This window comes from Oryctolagus cuniculus, chromosome 12 (genome assembly GCF_051225735.1).
Source record: "Oryctolagus cuniculus isolate XC-2025 breed Fujian yellow rabbit chromosome 12, ASM5122573v1, whole genome shotgun sequence".
Taxonomy (NCBI): domain Eukaryota; kingdom Metazoa; phylum Chordata; class Mammalia; order Lagomorpha; family Leporidae; genus Oryctolagus; species Oryctolagus cuniculus.
In genome coordinates, this window is record NC_142878.1 from 112150568 (window position 1) to 112171689 (window position 21122).

At 40.3% G+C, this 21122-nt stretch overlaps 1 long non-coding RNA gene across 1 annotated transcript in view; it reads left to right on the top strand.

The window, feature by feature from the left end:
* LOC103345356 (uncharacterized) overlaps positions 1-21122 on the top strand; it is a 103686-nt gene that overhangs the window by 80291 nt on the left and 2273 nt on the right. Inside the window, exons 2-3 of the long non-coding RNA XR_016218490.1 lie at positions 2833-2922; positions 8961-9073. This is a non-coding gene — a long non-coding RNA (uncharacterized LOC103345356). The remainder of the gene's footprint in view (positions 1-2832; positions 2923-8960; positions 9074-21122) is intronic.

The following is a 21122-nucleotide window of genomic DNA, read 5'->3' on the forward strand; positions in this document are numbered from 1 at the left end:
TCTGTTTCTCTTTCTTTTCCTGCCTTTCAAATAAATAAAATATACAGATAAGCTAAAAACATTCATACATCAGAGTATTACTTGCTTTTTACCACACATTTTTTGCCATTTTTGTATTTTCTGGTGTTATTTTTATTTTTCAAAGGACTTTAAATGTATCTAGAAGCTTGAGTGTTTGTATCTAAATATGGTGGTTCATTTTTCGTTTTAGTGTATTTGTGAAGGACATGTGCCCCAAATATAGGCAGCTTTTAAAATGTAAGCATTGAGTCACTGATGCTCTGAAGAAGCTGTACATACAGTTTATGGTCTTACATGTGCCTGATGTTTTCCCGCATTCAGTATGATTTAAAATTATCGTTTAAAATGTGTTCATTGACCTGTCATAAATTGCTGGTAGTCATGCTCCCCTCTCTCCTTTTCTATTTTAGCCTCTCCTTGTAATCTAAACATTTGGTGATGTATTTTTATGTTATAATGTCTATATAAAATGTTATTGATGGTATATATTTGTGTGTGGAAACTTTTTTTGTAAGAGATTTATTTATTTGAAGGGCAGAGTTAGAGAGAAGGGGGAGAAGGAGAAAACAAGCGAGTTGTCCATCTGCTGGTTCACTCCCCAGAAGGCTGCATCAGCCAGGACTGTGCCAGACTGAAATTAGGAGTCAGGAGCTTCTTCTGGGTCTCCCACCAGGGTGAAGGGGCGCAAGGACTTGAGCCATCTTCAGCTGCTTTACCACACGAGTTAGCAGGGAGCTGGATCAGAGTGGAATATTGGGACTTGAATCGGTGCCCATTTTGGATACTCTCGTTGCAAGTGGTGGCTTAACCCATTATACCACATAGACCCCTGTGGGTGGATACTTTTATTAGAAAATTTTTTTTTAGGATTTTTCATTCATTTGAAGCACAGAGCCACAGAGAGATGCAGAGGCAGACAGAGAGAGATCTTCCATCTGCTGGTTCACTCCCCAAATGGCTGGGGCTGTGCTGATCCAATGCCAAGAGCAAGGAGCTTCCTCCAGGTCTCACCTGGGGGCATGGGAGCCAAGGACTTGGGCCATCCTCTGCTGTTTTCTCAGGTGCATTAACAGAAAGCTGAATTGGAAGTGGAACAACTTGGTCTAGAACCTGCTACACCACAGTGCAGACCTCATAGTGGGTACTTTAAAATCCCTGGTTTGGCATTTTCATGCTTAGAAGTTTGGCAAAATCCAAAAGCTTGGTAACACCCAGTATAGTCAGACTTTGAAGAAACAAGGACTTTTTGTTCTTTACAACCTAGAGGACAAAGTGATAAAAGTTGTTTACAGGAGCTCGCCAGTATTCTTAGAACAGAAAATGTGTATACCACATCCTGGAGATTCCAATGCTGGGTTTGTTCTCAGAAGCTCTTGAACTCATAGGTAACAGCATTCATTTGCAGTTTTCCAGTTGTGCAAAATTATAAATAGTGTAAATATACTTGCAAATAGTGTCAACAAGTATGGATTCCACAGTATAGTGAGTTTACATGCTGGAATGCTGCATAGCGATTACTCTAAGTAAACTTAATCCAAATTATCAACATAGTTAGATGTAAAAATAGTGACAGTATATCATACAGGTGAAAAGCTAAATATAGTTGTCAAGATAACAGTGTTTATGAATACGTTTAATGCCTATAAAAGTGTGAAAAACAGGCATCAACATGATTCATGCCAAATTCATTCTAGTAGTTACTGCTGGACAGAGAAACTGAACAGAGGGAGCCAAGAGCTTTCTGTTGAAGTTCAACATCCAGGAATAGAATTACACATCTGAAACATAAAGAGGTACCCACTGGAATTCCTGAAATTTGACAAGTGCTATCACGTTTTAGGTTTTTGTTAAGATTATTGGATTATGATTGGTTGTCTTAAAATATTTTTTCTAGTTTTTCATTTTCTATATTCTGCACAGTGATATTCATTTATCTGTTATAATCAGAAAGTAAGCTTTTTAATTTAAAATGACCTAATTGGGAAGGTATTTGGACTAAGTGTCAAGCGGCTCAAATGCCCATTTTCTTCATTGGAGTACTTGGGTTTGGTTCCCAGCAGCTCTGATTCCTGACTTCAACTTCCTATAACTTCCCTGGAAGGCAGCAGTGATGGCTCAAGTAGTTAAGTGGCCTGGGGAAATAATAGAAAAAAAAACCTTTTTGTTAAAGACCTATATTAATTTCTGTTTTCTCCCTCTATTTTTGAAGGAGATCAAGTTGGTGTTGAGTTGGACTCCTACTTCTACTTTGGCTAATATTAAAGTTACCCAGTATAGTTTTTGTTTGTTTTCCTTTTTTTATATACAGAAAATAAATTTAGTATATACTAAGTAAAGATTTCAACAGTTTGCACCCACACCGAACATAAAGTGTAAAATACTGTTTGAGTACTAGTTATAGCATTAATTCACATTGAACAGCACATTAAGGACAGAGATCCTACATGAGGAGTAAGTGCACAGTGACTCCTGTTTTTGATTTAACAAATTGACACTTTTGTTTATGGCTTCAGTAATCTCCCTAGGCTCTTGTCATGAGTTGCCAAAGCTATGGAAGCCTTTTGAGTTTGCCGACTTCAGTCTTATTTAGACAAGGTCATAGTCAAAGCGGAAGTTCTCCCCTCCCTTCAGAGAAAGGTACCTCCTTCTTTGATGTACCGTTCTTTTCACTGGGATCCCACTCACAGTGTTTTCCTTTTTTTTATTGTACATTTGCTGCTTTGACAATATTGTTGTCTCTGTTGTTTTTATAAAATGTTTCTGCCCATTGTCATAAATATTACTTATAGGACTTACTTTTCTGTTCTGTAGGTTAAAGAAGAGATGCTGTTTGAAGCGTTAGTTACACAGAAGACAGTGACAGTGGGAGAAAAGCCTTTTTTACCGTACCAGTTGGCAGAAGTGAGCACATTTTATATGAAATACATGTTGAAAAGTTTGTGATGTATTTCTGTTTATAAAATGAATACAACAGCAAAATATTTTCTGGGCTGTTGAAATTTGATCAAGAATTTTCTGTAGACGAGGAAACTTGAAATTGAATGTGATTTTAAGCAATAGACTTGAATTTTTCTCGCAGGACATTGATCTCCTCAGTACTGAGAAGCCTTGTGCTATTCCTATGGTGGATCGGGGGTTGTTGAGCAGTGCTTGACCTGAAAGATGAGTCCTTCCTGGGGCAATGCCTTCAGTGACTTTCTGGCACATAGTACTGGCCTGGCTTTGTCACCGCTGACCCTGCCTCTGCAGGTCTTTCTGCTGTGTGTTCTTCTCTTGACCACTGACAGGCAGGGTCTCCAGGATGCAGTCTCTGTCTTTTCTCTTCCACTTTGTTTTTTCTCGGATAGCTCGCCTGGCTGCATGGGTTTACACACCATGTGTGACCTGCAGCTGCCAGCTGGGATTTGTTGCTGTTATTATACCATGCGCATGTTTCTCACGTGCTGAGAACAGCATTTGCTAGTGACTGTATGAAAGTCATGTGAGCTTAGAGTAGTAGAAGACACTGGAGTGGGGAAGTGGTGAGTGAGCTGCAGACCATGTGTTCTAGGCTCACACGGATTCATTTACTCTACTTGGACATAGGAGCCCAAGGACTTGGACCATCTTCTATGGCTTTTCCAGACCATAGCAGAGAGCTGTATCAGAAGTACAGCAGCCAGGTCTGGAACCGGCGCCCATATGGATGCTGGCACTGAAGGCAATGGCTTTACCTGCTACATCATAGCACCAGCCCCTTGCCTATTTATTATAACATGAATCATGGGCTATACAGAATTACCTCCTTAAAATTTAGCCTGCTGTACATTTATTGAATTTCAAATGCAGCCTGTGGTTGCCTTGGCAGAGCCAGACCCAAGATTTTCCTGGGCCTTCTGTGACCTATGGGCGATATCTCCACCCCTGTAAAGAACACACTGGCAGCAGTGTAAAAAATCAGCTGGAAAGATTGATCTCTGTAAAAAACAAGAATGGAAAAGGAAGAAGGAAGAAGAAGAAGGATGGGAGTATGTGGGGGAAGGAGGTAGATGGGGAAGAATCATCATGTTCCCAAATCTGTATACATTAAAGGCATGAAGTTGGTTATCCTTAAACAGAATAAAATAATAATACAAAAAAGGAAAAAAAAAGAATTAGTTGGAGTGCAGTAGTTTTTCCACAGCTGGGTAACAAACATAGCAGATTAATGCAAATACAGATTTATTTATTTGTTTATTATGAAGATTTATTTATTTGAAAGATGAATGATAGAAGGGAGGGAGAGACACAGATAAGTTGAGATCTTCTATCCAGTAGTTCACTCCCCAAATGGCTTCATTGGTTGGGGCTTGGCTAGGCTGAAGCCAGAGCTGGAACTCTGTCCTGGTCTCCTACATGGGTGACAGGGGCCATTTTCTGCTGCTTTCCCTGGTACATTATCAGGGAACCAGAGAGAAAGTGGAGCAGCTGGGACTTGAACCATTATAATGGCTGCTGGTGGAGCCTGTGGTAGCTTTCCCTGTTTTGTTGCAATACTAGCCCCAGATTGAGTATTTTGATAGTTCCTGCATTTTGTGAGTCTAGGCACTGGGTAGCTGAGGTCTCAGGGTTTTGCTTGGTTGAACTCAAGGTGTCTGTCAGGGCTGTGGTCCTATTTGAAGCTCTTTTCCAAGTTGACAGGCTGTTAGAGGATTCAGTTCCTTCTGGCTGTAGGGCTGAGGTACCCAGATTTTGTTGGCTGTCAGGCAAGGGCCATTCTAAGCAACTCCAGCCAGCTTGCCATTTCTGGCCACGTGGCTCTGCCCGCAGTGTGATGGGCTGCTTTTTCAGTGAGTACGGGCAGTCTCTGATCCAAGGGTCCAAGCCCCTTGTTGAATGCTTTCTCTGACTCTCCACGTCCTTTAGGATGATCTCACTTAGCTTACCTCGAAAGTTCGTGCAGTTGGGCCTTTAATTATGTCCTTGGAATCCCATTCACTGTTGTTGTACCACATAAGCTAATTACTGGAGTGTAATCTGCCCTACACACAGTTCTGCCCACAGTTAAGAGAGGGGTGATACAGAACATGTACACCAGGGGCTGGGACTCTGGGAGACTCTTAGGATTCTGCCCGGAAGGTAAAAGTGAATGAAGAGAGATGAGTTCCAAAGGTGTAGTAGTGAGGAGAATGAAGTTTACTCTGTCGAGAGTTCTAGAGTGGTTACTCAGTGATAGGGAGAAACGGATGAATTTAAAAGGGAAAAATAAGTTAGATTCTAAAAATAGAGGGCCTGCTAATGACTTGAATAATGGGAGGCGGGGCAGACGAGATGTCAAGGATGGATCTTGAGATTCCCATTCCCCCAGCTTCAGGAAGATAGGAAACACCAAGTGAGATCCTGTGGTGGTGGAGAGTACTTGGAGTTGGGCTTCCTGATGTCAAACTGTGGACGTCAGGGCTGGTATTCAGAAGAAAAGTCTGCAAGCATAAAGCTGGGAATGACAGAGCAGTGTTCTGAGTACTGACTCGACCTGGATTCTGTCTGCCCATGGTGTTTATGAAAATGGTACTTCTTGGAGCTGACGTTGCTGTGTAGCAGGTAAAGCTGCTGCCTGCTATGCTAGCATCCCATACGGGTGCCAGTTCAAGTCCCAGTTCGTCTACTTTCCAATCCAGCTCCCTGCTAGTAGCCTGGGAAAGGCAGTAGAAGATGACTTGAGTGTCTGGATCCCTACCACCCACGAGGGAGACTTAAATGAACCTCCTGGCTTTGACCTAGCCCAGTACTGTTCATTTTAGCCATGTGGAGAGTGAACCAGTGAATGGAAGACCCATGTCACCCCTCTCCCCACTTCTGTCTGTTTATCCTTTCTAACTGTGACTTTTCAAATAAAGTAATCTTTTTTTAACTTTTATTGAGGAAATATAAATTTCAAAAGTACAGCTTTTGGATTACAGTGGCTTCCCCCCCCCCCATAATCTCTCTCCCATCCGCAACACTCTTATCTCCTATTCCCTCTCCCATCCCACTCACAGCAAGATTCATTTTCAATTATCTTTATATACAGAAGATCAATTTAGTATATACTAAGTAAAGAGTTCAACAGTTTACACACAGAAACACAAAGTATAGAGTACTATTTGAGTACTAGTTATACTGTTAATTCACATAGTACAACACATGAAGGACAGAGATCCTACATGGGGAGTAAGTGCACAGTGACTCCTGTTGTTGATTTAACAATTGACACTCTTGTTTAAGGTGTCAGCAATCTCCCCAGGCTCTAGTCATGAGTTGCCAAGGCTATGGAAGCCTCTTGAGTTCACCAACTCCGATCTTATTTAGACAAGGTGATATCAAAGTGGAAGTTCTCTCCTCCCTTCAGAGAATGGCAGCTCCTTCTTTGATGGCCCATTCTGCTGGGATCTCACAATCTTTCATTTAGGTCATTTTTTTTACCACAATGTCTTGGCTTTCCATGCCTAAAATACTCTCATGGGCTCTTAAGCCAGATCTGAATGCCTTAAGGGCTGATGCTGAGGCCAGAGTGCTGTTTAGGACATCTGCCATTCTATGAGTCTGCTGTGTATCTCGCTTCCCATGTTGGATCATTCTCTCCTTTTTAATTCTATCAGTTAGTATTAGCAGGCACTAGTCTTGTTTATGTGATCCCTTTGGCTCTTAATCCTATCCTTATGATCACTTATGAACTGAAACTGATCACTTTGACTAGTGAGATGGCATTGGTACATGCCACCTTGATGGGATTGAATTGGAATCCCCTGGCACGTTTCTAACTTTACTGTTTGGGGCAAGTCCAATAAATATTTCTTAAAGTACTTCTCATAAGTAAACATAGGTAGATGTTAATTTTTATTTTAGTCTGAAGATATTTCAGCATAAAAGTTAACTCATAAAATGTAATGCTTATTCTATGTGTTTTGCTCATTTAATTTTAAACCATTTTACTTTTGCTCAATTGGGTGAAATTGCCATCTTTCTTTCATTGCCTCTGCAGATGTATGGATGGGAATTCCCCTGTACTACATGTTCATCCTACTGTTGCTTGTTGATTACTTGCCACGTACACCACCACCACTACTACTACTACTACTACTACTACTACTACTTCTACTACTACTTCTACTACTACTACTTCTACTACTACTTCTTCTTCTTCTTCTTCTTCTTCTTCTTCTTCTTTCTTCTTTCTTCTTTCTTCATCTTTCTTCTTTCTTCTTTCTTCCTTCTTCTTCTTCTTCTTCTTCTTTTGCCTACATATGGTTCTAAGGTCATATTGCTTTTACTCTCAGAGTTCTGTTAACATTTTCCATTTATCTTCAAGTTTTTGGTGTTGAGAATAGAGAATTTGATTTCAGTCTTTCTTGTGTATGCAATTACTGTTTGCTAGAGACTTGAGGACTTAATGTTTTTTTTTCTTTAAATTCAGAAATGAGTTTATCACCAGTAGTTAGTTTGTAGTATTATCTCCATTTTTTTAAAAAAATTTTTAAAAAATTTGAAAGGCAGAGGCAGAGGCAGAGAGAGGTCTTCCATCCACTTTTTCAGTCCCCAAATTGCCACAATGACCAGTGCTGGGATGATCCAAGATACTTCTGGGTCTCCCACACGGGTGCAGGGACACAAGGACATGAACCAGCTTCCACTGCTTTCCCACTGCACCACAGCACTAGCCACAGTATTACCTCCATTTTACAGATGTGTAAGCTCTAGTCTCAGAGTTTTGAGTAAGTTGGCCATGGTATCCAAGCAGCATAAGAGAAGTTGTGGGGTCAGCACTGTGGGGTAACTGGTAAAGCCACTGCCTGCAGTGCCGGTATACCATGTGGTCACCAGTTTGAGTTCCAGCTGCTCTACAACCAATCCTGCTCTATGCCCAGGCCTGGGAAAGAGTGGAAGGTGGCCCACATGCTTGGGCCCCTGTACCCATGTGGGAGACCCAGAAGAAGCTCCTGGCTGCTGATTTTCCTGGCACAGCCCTGGCTGTTGCAGCTATTTGGGAGTTGAACTAATAGATGGAAGACACACACACACACACACTCTCTCTCTCTCTCTCTGCCTCTGTAGAAGTGGACTGTCTTTCAAATAAATAAATGGATTGTTAAAAAAAAACAGAGAAGTTGAATTGGAAGACCTTCTCACATTTCTTCTACCCTCAGGACAGGGATGTAAATACCTGCCTGGGTATATAAGCTTCCAAGTCAGACCCCGGATGATGAATGTGTACATTGGCAGGATCTGTGATCTTCTAAGGGCTAGGGATTAATTGCATAGCATGCATGCTTGCTTTGTAAGTTGATGTGTTCTGTAAATGGTGGGTTTTCTTTAATAGCCTTTGCTTTTTAGAACATTTTCAGACTTAGAGAAAAAGTGGTTAGTACAGAGAATTTCCGTAAACTGCAGAAAGCATGAAGTGAAGGGGGAAGAATTTCATACCTTGGAGTGAAAAGTTGTTACTGTGTCTGGGGATGGAGTCATTGTGGAAGTGAACATGGATGGCAGGCTGAAGACAGCTAGGAGCACATTGTGGCAGGGTTGTGTGTCTAAGAGTGGACTAGGAGTCCACGGATACTAATGCCTTTTTATTTTTTTTAACAGTTTATTCCTCTCCTTAGAGTGGTCTTTCTCCTTTCAGCTGGCAAGGTTGTTTGTAAACTTCCCATTATGCTTTCTTTCTTAGGAAATATAACTCAGTTTAAAATAATTTGAACTAACTGACCTAAATTTTGTTACTCTTATAACTTTTATGACAATTTTAGGTTAGATTCCCCAAGTGGGGCTGAATTATGAGTAGAGACAGAAGACTTCAAGTATAGCTTATTAATATTCAGAGAAAAAGTGGTATCTAAACAAGGATAGAAGATTTTGTGTATTAAGTGAGAGAAAACCTTATTTGTTTTAATGACTTAGATTATCGATTTTTCTGCTACACTCCTAACACTTTTCTTGTATTTCAGGCTGTGATAGTGAGGAATTCCATGGCCAAGTCTCTGTACAATGACCTGTTTGGATGGTTTTTTGAATTAATCATGCACTTGTGAATAGTGAAGATTTGGAGCACAATACCAAGGTAAAGATGCTTTAGATTATACTACTTTTTCATGAAAACCATTTCAATAAACTGGTTAATTATGAAATTTTAAAACATAAAATCATATAGTTAGAATCGACTTTTTTCACTTTTTTTGGCTGTTTTCAGAGGACTGTCTTTCCAAACCTTTTTTCTTATGTTATTTATATTTCAGTGGTGTGCATAAAGATGGAATCATGGTGTCTGTGTTGTCTCAAAACTTGTTTTACTTAAGGTCTCTCTCTTGAAATAAGTTCTATATTACTGTATATATGGTCTGTATTATTTTTAGGAATTTTACAGTATATAGTATGTTGTATAGCATACATACTCTCATAAAGCTTATGTATTTAGTATGTAAGTTAAAGTACTTTATTAGACTTTATTTTTTTAGGAAAATTATAGCTTTCAGAATCAGGACAAACAGTTATGTACTAAAATATAACCTTTAGATAGTTCATTTTTGTTACGAACAGTGCTATATCAAATATCCTTTTTTTAAGATTTATTATTTATTTGAAGGACAGAGTGACAAGAAAAGGAGACACAGATCTTAAATACACTGATTCACTCTCCAGATGTCTTGGTGCTGGCTGGACCAAGACAAAGAGAGGCGCCCAGAACTCTGTCTCCTTTGTGGGAGGCAGCAGCCCAAGTACTTAGGCCATCTTCTGCTGCTTTTCCAGATACTTTATCAGGAAGCTGGATCAGAAGTGGAGCAGCCCGGACCCAAAGTGGTGCTCCTATGAGTGTCTGGTATCTCAGGTGGTGGCTTAATCTGCTATGACACAATGCCGGCCCCGTAACATTTTTTTTTTTTACTATTTAAATTTATATTTTAATGACTTTTTAAAAGACTTTTATTTAGTAAATATAAATTTTGAAAGTACACATTTTGGTTTATTGTGGTTTTTCCCCCCATAACCACACTCCCTGCTGCAAACCATCGCATCTCCTACTCTTTCTCTCATCCCATTCTTCATCAAGATTCATTTTTCATTATTTTTATATACAGAAGATCAACTTAGTATATACTACGTAAAGATTTCAACAGATTGCATCCACACAGATACACGAAATATAAAGTACTGTTTGAATACTCGTTTTACAATTAATTTGCATAGTACAACACATTAAGGACAGAGATCCTACATGGGGATTAAGTGTGCAGTGACTCCTGTTGTTGATTGAACAATTGACACTCTTATTTATGATATCAGTAATCACCCGAGGCTCTTGTCATGAGCTGCCAAGGCTATGGAAGCCTCGAGTTCACCAACTCCGATCTTGATTATTTATTTTTTAATATTTTATTTTATTTAATGAACATAAATTTCCAAAGTACAGCTTATGGATTAGAATAGCTTCCCCCCATAACTTCCCTTCTACCCACGACACTTGCCTCTCCCACTTCCTCTCACCTTCCATTCACATCAAGATTAATTTTCAATTATCTTTATATACAGATCAATTTAGCATATATTAAGTAAAGATTTCAACAGTTTGCACCCACACAGAAACACAAAGTGTAAAATACTATTTGAGTGCTAGTTATAGCATTAATTAAACACCTAAGAGTAATTGTGTATTAATTAGAATTCAACCAACAGTTTTAAGTAGAACATAAAAAATACTAAGAGGGTAAAGTATTAAGTTCTTTTTTTTTCTTTTTTGTTTGTTATATAGTTTTTTTTATTTAATAAATGTAAATTTACAAAGTGCAACTTTTGTATTGTTGTGGCTTCCCCCCCCAACCTCCCTCCCTCCCGTGGCCCTCCCCTCTCCCACTCCCTCTCCCATCCTGCCCTTCATCGAGTTTCTTTTTCAATTATCTTCATATACTGAAGATCAACTTAGTATATACTAAGCAAGGATTTCAACAGGCTGCACTCATAAAACCACACAAGGTATAGGTTATTGTTCGACTAGTAGTGTTGTTTTTAAGTTTCATAGTAGAAGACATTAAGGACAGAGATCCTACGTGGGGAGCATGTACCCCAGTGACTCCCGTTGTTGATTTAACAATTGGCACTCATTTATGACATCAGCAATCACCCGAGACTCTTGCTATGAGCTGTCTAGCCTATGGAAACCCCTTGAGTTCACTGACTCTGAACTTGTTTAGTCAAGGCCATATCACAGTGGAGATTCCTTCCTCCCTTCAGAGAAAGGTGCCTCTCTCCTTGATGGCCTGTTCCTTCTGCTGGGGTCTTGTTCACCAGGATCTTTCATTTAGATTGTTTTTTGCCACCGTGTCATGGCTTTCCATGCCTGTGAGACTCTCATGGACCTTTTAGCCAGATCCGAATGTCCCAAGGGTTGATTCTGAGGCAGGAGTGCTGCCATTCTATGAGTCTGCTGTGTGTCCTGTTTCCCCCGCAGGATCATTCTCTCCCTTTTAATTCTATCCTTCATTATTTGCTTACACTGGTCTTATTTGTGAAATCTCATCGACACATACCCTATCTTTTTGATCGGTTGTGTATTTATACTTACCACTTTACCAAGTGCGCTGGCATTGGTACCTGCCTCCTTGGTATGACTGAGTTGAAATCCCCTGGCACATTTCTAGTTCCACTATTGGAGGTAAGTCCACGTGAGCATGTGCCAACCTATATATCTCCTCCCTCTCTTTTTCCCACTCCTATGTTTAACATAAATCACTTTTCTGTTAATTTTAAATGCCTAAGAATGATTGTGCATTGATTACAGAGTTCAATCAGTGGTCTTATGTAGAACAAACAGAGCAACAACAACAACAACAAAAATACTAAAAGGAATAAAATAGTAAGTTGTTCCTCAATAGTCTAGACAAGCGCTGATCATGTCATTGTCTCTCATAGTGTCCATTTCACTTCAATGGGTATCATTTTAGATGCTCGTTTAGTTGTCATTGATCAGGGAGAACATATGATATTTGTCCCTTTTGGACTGGCTTATTTCACTCAAAATGATGTTTTCCAGCTTCCTCCATTTTGTTGTAAATGCCCGGATTTTATTGTTTTTTACTGCTGTATAGTGTTCCATAGAGTACATATCCCATAGTTTCTTTATCCAGTCATCCGTTGATGGACATTTAAGTTGCTTCCATGTCTTAGTTATTGTGAATTGAGCTGCAACAAATATTTTTTTTTTATCTTTTTTTTAATGAATATAAATTTCCAAAGTACGACTCATGGGTTACAATGGCTTCCCCCCCCATACCGTCCCTCCCACCCACAACCCTCCCCTTTCCCACTCCCTCTCCCCTTCCATTCACATCAAGATTCATTTTCGATTATCTTAATATACAGAAGATCAGTTTAGTATACATTAAGTAAGGATTTCAACAGTTTGCTCCCACACAGAAACATAAAGTGAAAAATAATAGATGATTTTTTTTAAATGATGATGAAATCAGATCAGACCTATTGTCATGTTTAATCCCAGTGAGAGTCAAGTTGGGAATTGATAATTTCTTCTTTTTTTTTTTTACAGAAGATCAGTTTAGTGTACATTAAGTAAAGATTTCAATCGTTTGCACCCCCATAGAAACACAAAGTGAAATGTACTGTTTGAGTACTCGTTATAGCATTAAGCCTCAATGTACAGCACATTAAGGACAGAGATCCTACATGAGGAGTAAGTGCACAGTGACTTCTGTTGTTGACTTCACAAATTGACACTCCTGTTTATGGCATCAGTAATCTCCCTATGTTCCAGTCATGAGTTTCCAAGGCTATGGAAGCCCCTTGAGTTCTCCGACTCTTATCTTCTTTAGACACGGTCATAGTCAAAGTGGAGGTTCTCTCCTCCCTTCAGAGAAAGGCACCTCCCTCTTTGAAGACCTGTTCTTTCCACTGGGATCTCACTCACAGAGATCTTTTTGCCAGAGTGTCTTGGCTTTCCATGCCTGAAATACTCTCATGGGCTTTTCAGCCAGATCCGAGTGCCTTTAGGGCTGATTCTGAGGCCAGAGTGCTGTTTAGGACATCCGCCATTCTATGAGTCTGCTGAGTATCTCACTTCCCATGTTGGATCACTCTCCCCTTTATTTATTCTATCGGTTAGTGTTAGCAGGTACTAGACTTGTTTATGTGCTCCCTTTGACTCTTAGTCCTTTCATTATGATCAATTGTGAACTGAAATTGATCACTTGGAATAGTGAGATGGCATTGGCACATGCCACCTTGATGGGATTGAACTGGAATCCCCTGGTATGTTTCCAACTCTACCAATTGGGGCAAGTCAGCCCGAGCATGTCCCAAATTATACATCTCTTCCCTCTCTTATTCCCACTCTTATGTTTAACAGGGATCACATTTCAGTTAATTTTCAACACTGAAGAATAACTGTGTGATAATTACAGAATTAAACCAGCCATATTAAGTAGAACAGACAAAAAAATACTAAGAGGGATAATGTATTAAGTTGTCCATTAACAGTCAGGGCTATGCTGATCAAGTCACCATTTCTCATAGTGTCCATTTCACTTCAGGAGGTTTCCTTTTTGGTGTTCAGTCAGTTGTCACCGATCAGGGAGAACATATGGTATTTGCCCTTTAGGACTGGCTTACTTCACTCAGCATGATGTGTTCCAGATTCCTCCATTTTGTTGCAAATGACTGGATTTCGTTGTTTCTTACTGCGGTATAGTATTCTAAAGAATACATATCCCATAATTTCTTTATCCAGTCTACCGTTGATGGGCATTTAGGTTGGTTCCAGGTCTTGGCTATTGTGAATTGTGCTGCAATAAACATTAGGGTGCAGACCGCTTTTTTGTTTGCCAATTTAAACTCCTTTGGGTAAATTCCAAGGAGTGGGATGGCTGAGTCGAACGGTAGGGTTATCTTCAGGTTTCTGAGGAATATCCAGACTGATTTCCATAGTGGCTTGACCAGTTTGCATTCCCACCAACAGTGGGTTAGTGTCCCTTTTTCCCCACATCCTCGCCAGCATCTGTTGTTGGTAGATTTCTGTATGTGAGCCATTCTAACCGGGGTGAGGTGAAACCTCATTGTGCTTTTGATTTGCATTTCCCTGATTGCTAGTGATCTTGAACATTTTTTCATGTGCCTGTTGGCCATTTGGATGTCCTCTTTTGAAAAATGTCTATTGAGGTCCTTGGCCCATCTCTTAAGTGGGTTGTTGGTTTTGTTTTTGTGGAGTTTCTTGATCTCTTTGTAGATTCTGGTTATTAACCCTTTATCTGTTGCATAGTTTGCAAATATTTTTTCCCATTCCGTCGGTTGTCTCTTCACTCTCCTGACTGTTTCTTTTGCAGTACAGAAACTTCTCAATTTGATGCAATCCCAATAGTTGATTTTGGCTTTGACTGCCTGTGCCTCCCGGGTCTTTTCCAGAAACTCTTTGCCTGTGCCAATATCTTGAAGGGTTTCTCCAATGTTCTCTAGTAACTTGATGGTGTCAGGTCGTAGATTTAGGTCTTTAATCCATGTTGAGTGGATTTTTGTGTAAGGTGTAAGGTAGGGGTCTTGCTTCATGCTTCTGCACGTGGAAATCCAGTTTTCCCAGCACCATTTATTGAATAGACTGTCCTTGCTCCAGGAATTAGTTTTAGATCCTTGATCAAATATAAGTTGGCTGTAGATGTTTGGGTTGATTTCTGGTGTTTCAATTCTGTTCCATTGGTCTATCCATCTGTTTCTGTACCAGTACCATGCTGTTTTGATTACAACTGCCCTGTAGTATGTCCTGAAATCTGGTATTAAGCTGCAACAAATATTGAGGTGCAAATGGCTCTTTTTTTCTCCCCTTTAATTCCATTTGGGTAAATTCCAAGGAGTGGGATGGCGGGTCCAGTGGTGGTGCTATATTCCGGTTTCTGAGGACTCTCCAAACTGTCTTCCATAGTGGCTTTACCAGTTTGCATTCAACCAACAGTGGATTAGTATCCCTTTTTCCCCACATCCTCGCCAACATCTGTTGTTGGTTGATTTCTGTATGTAAGCCAATCTAACTGGAGTGAGGTGAAACCTCATTGTGGTTTTGATCTGCATTTCCCTGATGGCTAGGGATCCTGAGCGTTTTTTCATGTGCCTGTTGGCCATTTGGATTTCCTCTCTTGAAAAATGTCTGTTAAGGTCCTTGGCCCATTTTTTATTGGGTTGTTTGTTTTGATTTTGTGGTGTTTTTTGATCATTTTATAGATTCTAGTTGTTAATCCTTTATCTGTTGTGTAGTTTGTGAATAACATCTCCCATTCTTTGGTTGCCTCTTCACTTCCCTGACTGTTTCCTTTGCTGTAAAGAAACTCTTAAATTTGAGGTAATCCCATTTGTTTATTTTATCTTTGATTACCCATGCCTCTGGGGTCTTCTCCAGGAATTCTTCGCCTGTTTTGTATTGTTGTGGCTTCCCCTCCCAACCTCCCTCCCTCCCGTGGCCCTCCCCTCTCCCACTCCCTCTCTCATCCCACCCTTCATCGAGTTTCATTTTCAATTACCTTCATATACTGGAGATCAACTTAGTATATACTAAGCAAGGATTTCAACAGGCTGCACTCATACAACCGCACAAAGTATAGGGTATTGTTTGACTAGTAGTGTTGTTTTTAAGTTTCATAGTAGAACACATTAAGGGCAGAGATCCTACGCGGGGAGCATATACCCAGTGACTCCCGTTGTTGATTCAACAATTGGCACTCTTATTTATGACGTCAGCAATCACCCGAGACTCTTGCTATGAGCTGTCTAGGCTATGGAAGCCCCTTGAGTTCACCGACTCTGAACTTGTTTAGTCAAGGCCATATCACAGTGGAGATTCCTTCCTCCTTTCAGAGAAAGGCGCCTCTCTCCTCGATAGCCTGTTCCTTCTGCTGGGGTCTTGTTCACCAGGATCTTTCATTTAGATTGTTTTTTGCCACCGTGTCATGGCTTTCCATGCCTGTGAGACTCTCATGGACCTTTTAGCCAGATCTGAATGTCCCACCAGACCGGACTCTATTATTCCCTTGCTGTCAGTTTTTTCTATAGCAACGCAAGCACAAGTAAAGAGAAGAACGAAATAGCGAGCTCCCCAGCGAACTCTCCACCAACTCTCCACCCCCAAACTTTCCACCAGACTGGAGACAGTAGTTGTCCCAGAAAGTGCTGTTGAGTCCCCTTTTATAGTCCTCTTCCACCAATCCATGCTCCGCTGCCCATGTGCTGAGCACGCCGCTTTCTTCCAATCTTTGATTACTCTTGCCTCTGGGGTCTTCTCCAGGAATTCTTCGCCTGTTCCAATATCTTGAAGGGTTTCCCCTATGCTCTCAATTAGTTTCATGATGTCATGGCGCACCTCTAGTTCTTTGATCCATGTTGAGTGGATTTTTGAGTAAGGTGTAAGGTAGGGGTCTTGCTTCATACTTCGACATGCGGACATCCAGTTTTCCCAGCACCATTTGTTGAAGAGGCTGTCCTTGTTCCAGGGGTTGGTTTTAGGTCCTTTGTCAAATATGAGTTGGTTATAGATGCTTGGATTGATCTCCGGTGTTTCTATTCTGTTCCATTGGTCTATCCATCTGTTTTTGTACCAGTACCATGCTGTTTTGATTACAACTGCCCTGTAGTATGTCCTGAAGTCTGGGATTGTGATGCCTCCGGCCTTGTTTTTATTGTAAAGGATTGCTTTAGCTATTCTCGGTCTCCTGTTTCTCCATATGAATTTCAGCATCATTTTTTCTGGGTCTTTGAAGAATGACTTTGGTATTTTGATTGGTATTTCATTGAACCTGTAAATTGCTTTTGGGAGAATGGACATTTTGATGATATTGATTCTTCCAATCCATGAGCATGGCAGGTTTTTCCATTTTTTGGTGTCGTCTTCTATTTCTTTCTTTAGTGTTTTGTAATTTTCATCATAGAGGTCTTTGACATCCTTGGTTAAATTTATTCCAAGGTACTTTATTGTTTTTGTGGCTATTGTGAATGGAATTAATCTTAGAAGTTCTTCCTCGGCCCTGGCATTATCTGTGTATACAAAGGCTGTTGATTTCTGAGCGTTGACTTTGTATCCTGCTACTTTACCAAACTCTTCTATGAGTTCCAGTAGTCTCTTATACGAGTGTATCGGGTCCCCTATATATAGTATCATGTCATCTTCAAATAGGGATAGTTTAACTTCCTCCTTTCCCATTTGTATCCCTTTAATTTCTTTTTCTTGCCTGATGGCCCTGGCTAACTCTTCTAGGACTATATAGAATAGCAATGGTGAGAGTGGGCATCTTTTGTCTGGTGCCAGTTTTCAATGGAAATGCCTCCAACTTTTCCACATTGAATATGATGCTGGCCTTTGGTTTATCATAGACTGCCTTAATTGTGTTGAGGAATGTTCCTTCTAACCCCAATTTGCTTAGGGTTTTCATCATGAGACGGTGTTGTATTTTGTCAAATGCTTTCTCTGCATCTATTGAGATAATCATATGATTTTTGTTTCTCAATTTATTAATGTGATGTATTACATTGATTGACTTTCAAATATTGGACCATCCCTGCATACCAGGGATAAATCCCACTTGGTCTGGGTGAATGACCTTTCTGATGTGCAGTTGAATTTGGTTTGCCAGAATTTTGTTGAGTATTTTTACATCTATGTTCATCAGGAAGATAGGTCTGTAGTTTTCTTTCTCTATTGTGTCTTTTCTGGGCTTAGGAATTAAGGTGATATTGGCTGAGTAGAAAGAATCTGGGAGGATTCCCTCCCTCCAATTGTTTTGAATAACTTGAGAACAGGAGTTAGTTGTTCTCTAAATGTCTTGTAAAATTCGGGGTGAATCCATCTGGTCCTGGGCACTTCTTTATCGGTAGTGCATTTATTACTGATTCAATTTCTTCCATGGTCATGGGTCTGTTTAGATTTTCTATATCTTCACGGCTCAGTTTAGGAAGGTTGTATGTGTCCAGGAATCTATCCATTTCTTCCAGGTTCCCCAATTTGGTAGCATACATCTCTTTGTAGTGGTTTATGATGATTCTTTTTATTTCTGTTGTGTCTGTTGTTACGTTTCCATTACGATCTTTGATTTTACAGAATTAGGTCTTCTCTCTCCTTTTTTTGGTTAGTTGGGCCAATGGTGCGTCGATTTTGTTTATTTTTTCAAAGAACCAGTCCTTGGTTTTCTTGATCTTTTGTATTTTTTTTGTTTCAATTCTGTTTATTTCTTCTCTTATTTTTAGTATTTCTTTCCTCCTGCTGGGTTTGGGCTTGATTTTCTGCTGTTTTTCTAAATCCTTGAGGTGCGTGGAGAGTTCATTTGTTTGGTTCCTTTCCAGCTTCTTGATGTAGGCACCAATTGCTATAGACATTCCTCTTAGCACTGCTTTTGCTGTACCCCACAGGTTTTGATTGGTTGTGTTGTCATTTTCATTTGTTTCTAGAATTCTTTTGATTTCTCTTTTAATTTCTTTGATGACCCACTGTTTGTTTAGGATCTTGTTGTCCATTCTCCATATATTTGCATATGGTATAGAGATTCTTGGGTTGTTGATTTCGAGTTTCAGTGTGCTATGGTCTGAGAAGCTGCATGGTATAGTTTCAATTTCTTTGACTTTGTTGAGGCTCCCTTTATGGCCTAGCATATGGTCAATCCTAGAGAACGTTCCATGTACTGGGGAGAAATACGTGAACTCTTTGGCTGTGGGGTGGAAGGTTCTGAAGATATCTATTAGGCCTATTTGGTCCATAGCATCAATTAATTCTGTTGTTTCCTTGTTGAATTTCTGACTGGTTGATCTGCCCATTGGTGAGAGTGGGGTGTGGAAGTCCCCTGTTACTATTGTATTTGAATCTATATCTCCCTTTAAATCCTTTAGTAATTCTTTCAGGTAGCCAGGTGCCCTGTAATTAGGTGCGTATACATTTATAATAGTAATATCTTCCTGTTGGATAGATCCTTTAATCATTATATAGTGCCCTTCTCTGTCTCTTTTAATAGTTTTTATGTTGAAGTCTATTTTGTCTGATATCAGGATGGCCACACCAGCTCTTTTTTGATTTCTGTTAGCTTGGAGTCTCTTTTTCCATCCTTTCACTTTCAGTCTGCGTGCATCTTTACTGATAAGGTGTGTCTCCTGAAGGCAACATATAGATGGATTCTCTTTCTTGATCCATTCAGCTAGTCTGTGTCTTTTGGTAGTAGAATTAAGACCATTCCCATTCAGTGTGATTACTGTTAAGTACTGTCTTTTCCCATTCATGTTACCTAAACGAGCTGTTTATGTATTTTGAACTTTGTTTGCAGGTTACTCTACATTTGCCTTTTTTTTTTTGTAGTGAAGTTCTTGTTTTTGTATTTCTGTGTGCAGCACGTCTTTCAGCAAGTGTTGTAGGGTTGGACACGTGGATACAAATTCTTTCAGTTTCTGTTTGTCATGGAAGATCTTTATTTCCCCTTCATTCATAAATGATAGCTCTGCAGGGTATAGTATTCTAGGTTGGCATTGTTTGTCTTTTAAAACTTGAAATATATCATGCCGTTGTCTCCTTGCCTGTAGTGTTTGCGATGAGAAGTCTGGGCTGAGTCTGATTAACTTACCCCTGAATGTGTTTTGTCGTTTCTCTCTGGCACATTTTAGGATTTGTTCATTGTGTGTCACTGAGCTGAGTGTTGCCACAATGTGTCGTGGTGAATTTCTCTTCTGGTCTACCCTGTTCGGAGTCCTGGCTATCTGTTGAATTTGCCTGTTGTTATCCAGCTGCCTTTGTTTGAAGTTTTCTGATATTATTTCATTGAAAACACCTTCCAATCCATTCTCTCTTTCTACTCCCTCAGGGACTCCTATTATTCAAACATTACATTGTTTGATTGAATCTTGTAGGTCTCCGACCATATTTTTTAATTTTTTAATTTCTTCTTCCTGCGTTTGAACTGACTGTATTATTTCTGGAAGTTTGCCTTTGAATTCTGATATTCGGTCTTCTATTTCATCTGTTTGATTTCCGAGGGATTCCACGGTGTTTTTTATATGGTCAATTGAGTTTTTCATTTCCAGTATTTCATTCTGGCTTCTCTTTAGGATCTCTAATCCTTGGGCTTGTTTTTCGTTCAGCTCTCGACACTGTTTCTCATTATTTCTAAGTATTCTGATTATTAATATTCTGAATTCTTTTTCTGGCATAGTTTCAAATTCTTCTTCTTCAGCCTCTGTTATGGTTGGTTTAGCATGCTCCATTGGCGAGTTAATATGTTCTTCTGTATTCTTATTGTGGGTTTTTGTTTTGTTTTCTTGGCATTCCGTCTGGGTGGTTTTTCAGGTTGATTTCCCTCTGCTGTGGGCTGCTGTGAGTCTGTACCAATATCCAGTGTAAGCAGGCTGCTCTGCCTTCTAGAGTTTGTTTTTTTTTTCACTTATTTATTTATTGTAACTTGAGTGGGCTGGTGTCAGGGCTTTGAGGTGCCAATCTCTGCCCCTTGGGGGGCCAGTTTCCTTGTTCCTATGTTCGCCCTTACATGTCTGTGCTTGGGGTTCATTGCTCAGCCACTCTCTTTCACTGCACCTCCTGTGTGAGGAGTGTCAAGTAGCTCCTGACCATCTTTGGACTCCGCCCCTGCTGCTTCCTCCTTCAGAGCAGAGGCCAGCCTCCTTTAAGCCCGAATGTAAACAAACAAATGGCTGCACTCTGCCCGCTGCAGCTCTGATTGTGGGTTGGGCAGTCCTAAGGATCCTGGCATTATTGATCCCTCAGTTCGTCCCCCTGGATCCTGCCCTCTTCCCATGGGCACTATTCAATTTTTTTTTTCTGGTAACTTGAGTAGACTGGTGTCGGGGCTTTGAGCTGCCCTCCCTCACTGCCTGCCCCTGTGCAAGGCATGTCATGTCACTCCACTCCACCTTTGGGCTCCACCTCCAAAGGTTAGTGCAGAGGCAGAGGCAGTTCTCCTTTAAGCCCGAATGTAAACAAACAAGATGGCTGCTTCCCGCCTGCTGCAGCTCTGACTTGGGGGAGGCATGCTGGATTGTTTAGTCCCTCAATCAGACCCCCTGAATCGCTCACTCTTTCCACAGGCGCTACTCACTCTGTTCCATTTTCTGTTTCCTCCCCCACTCAGTCGTGTGTCTCAGTG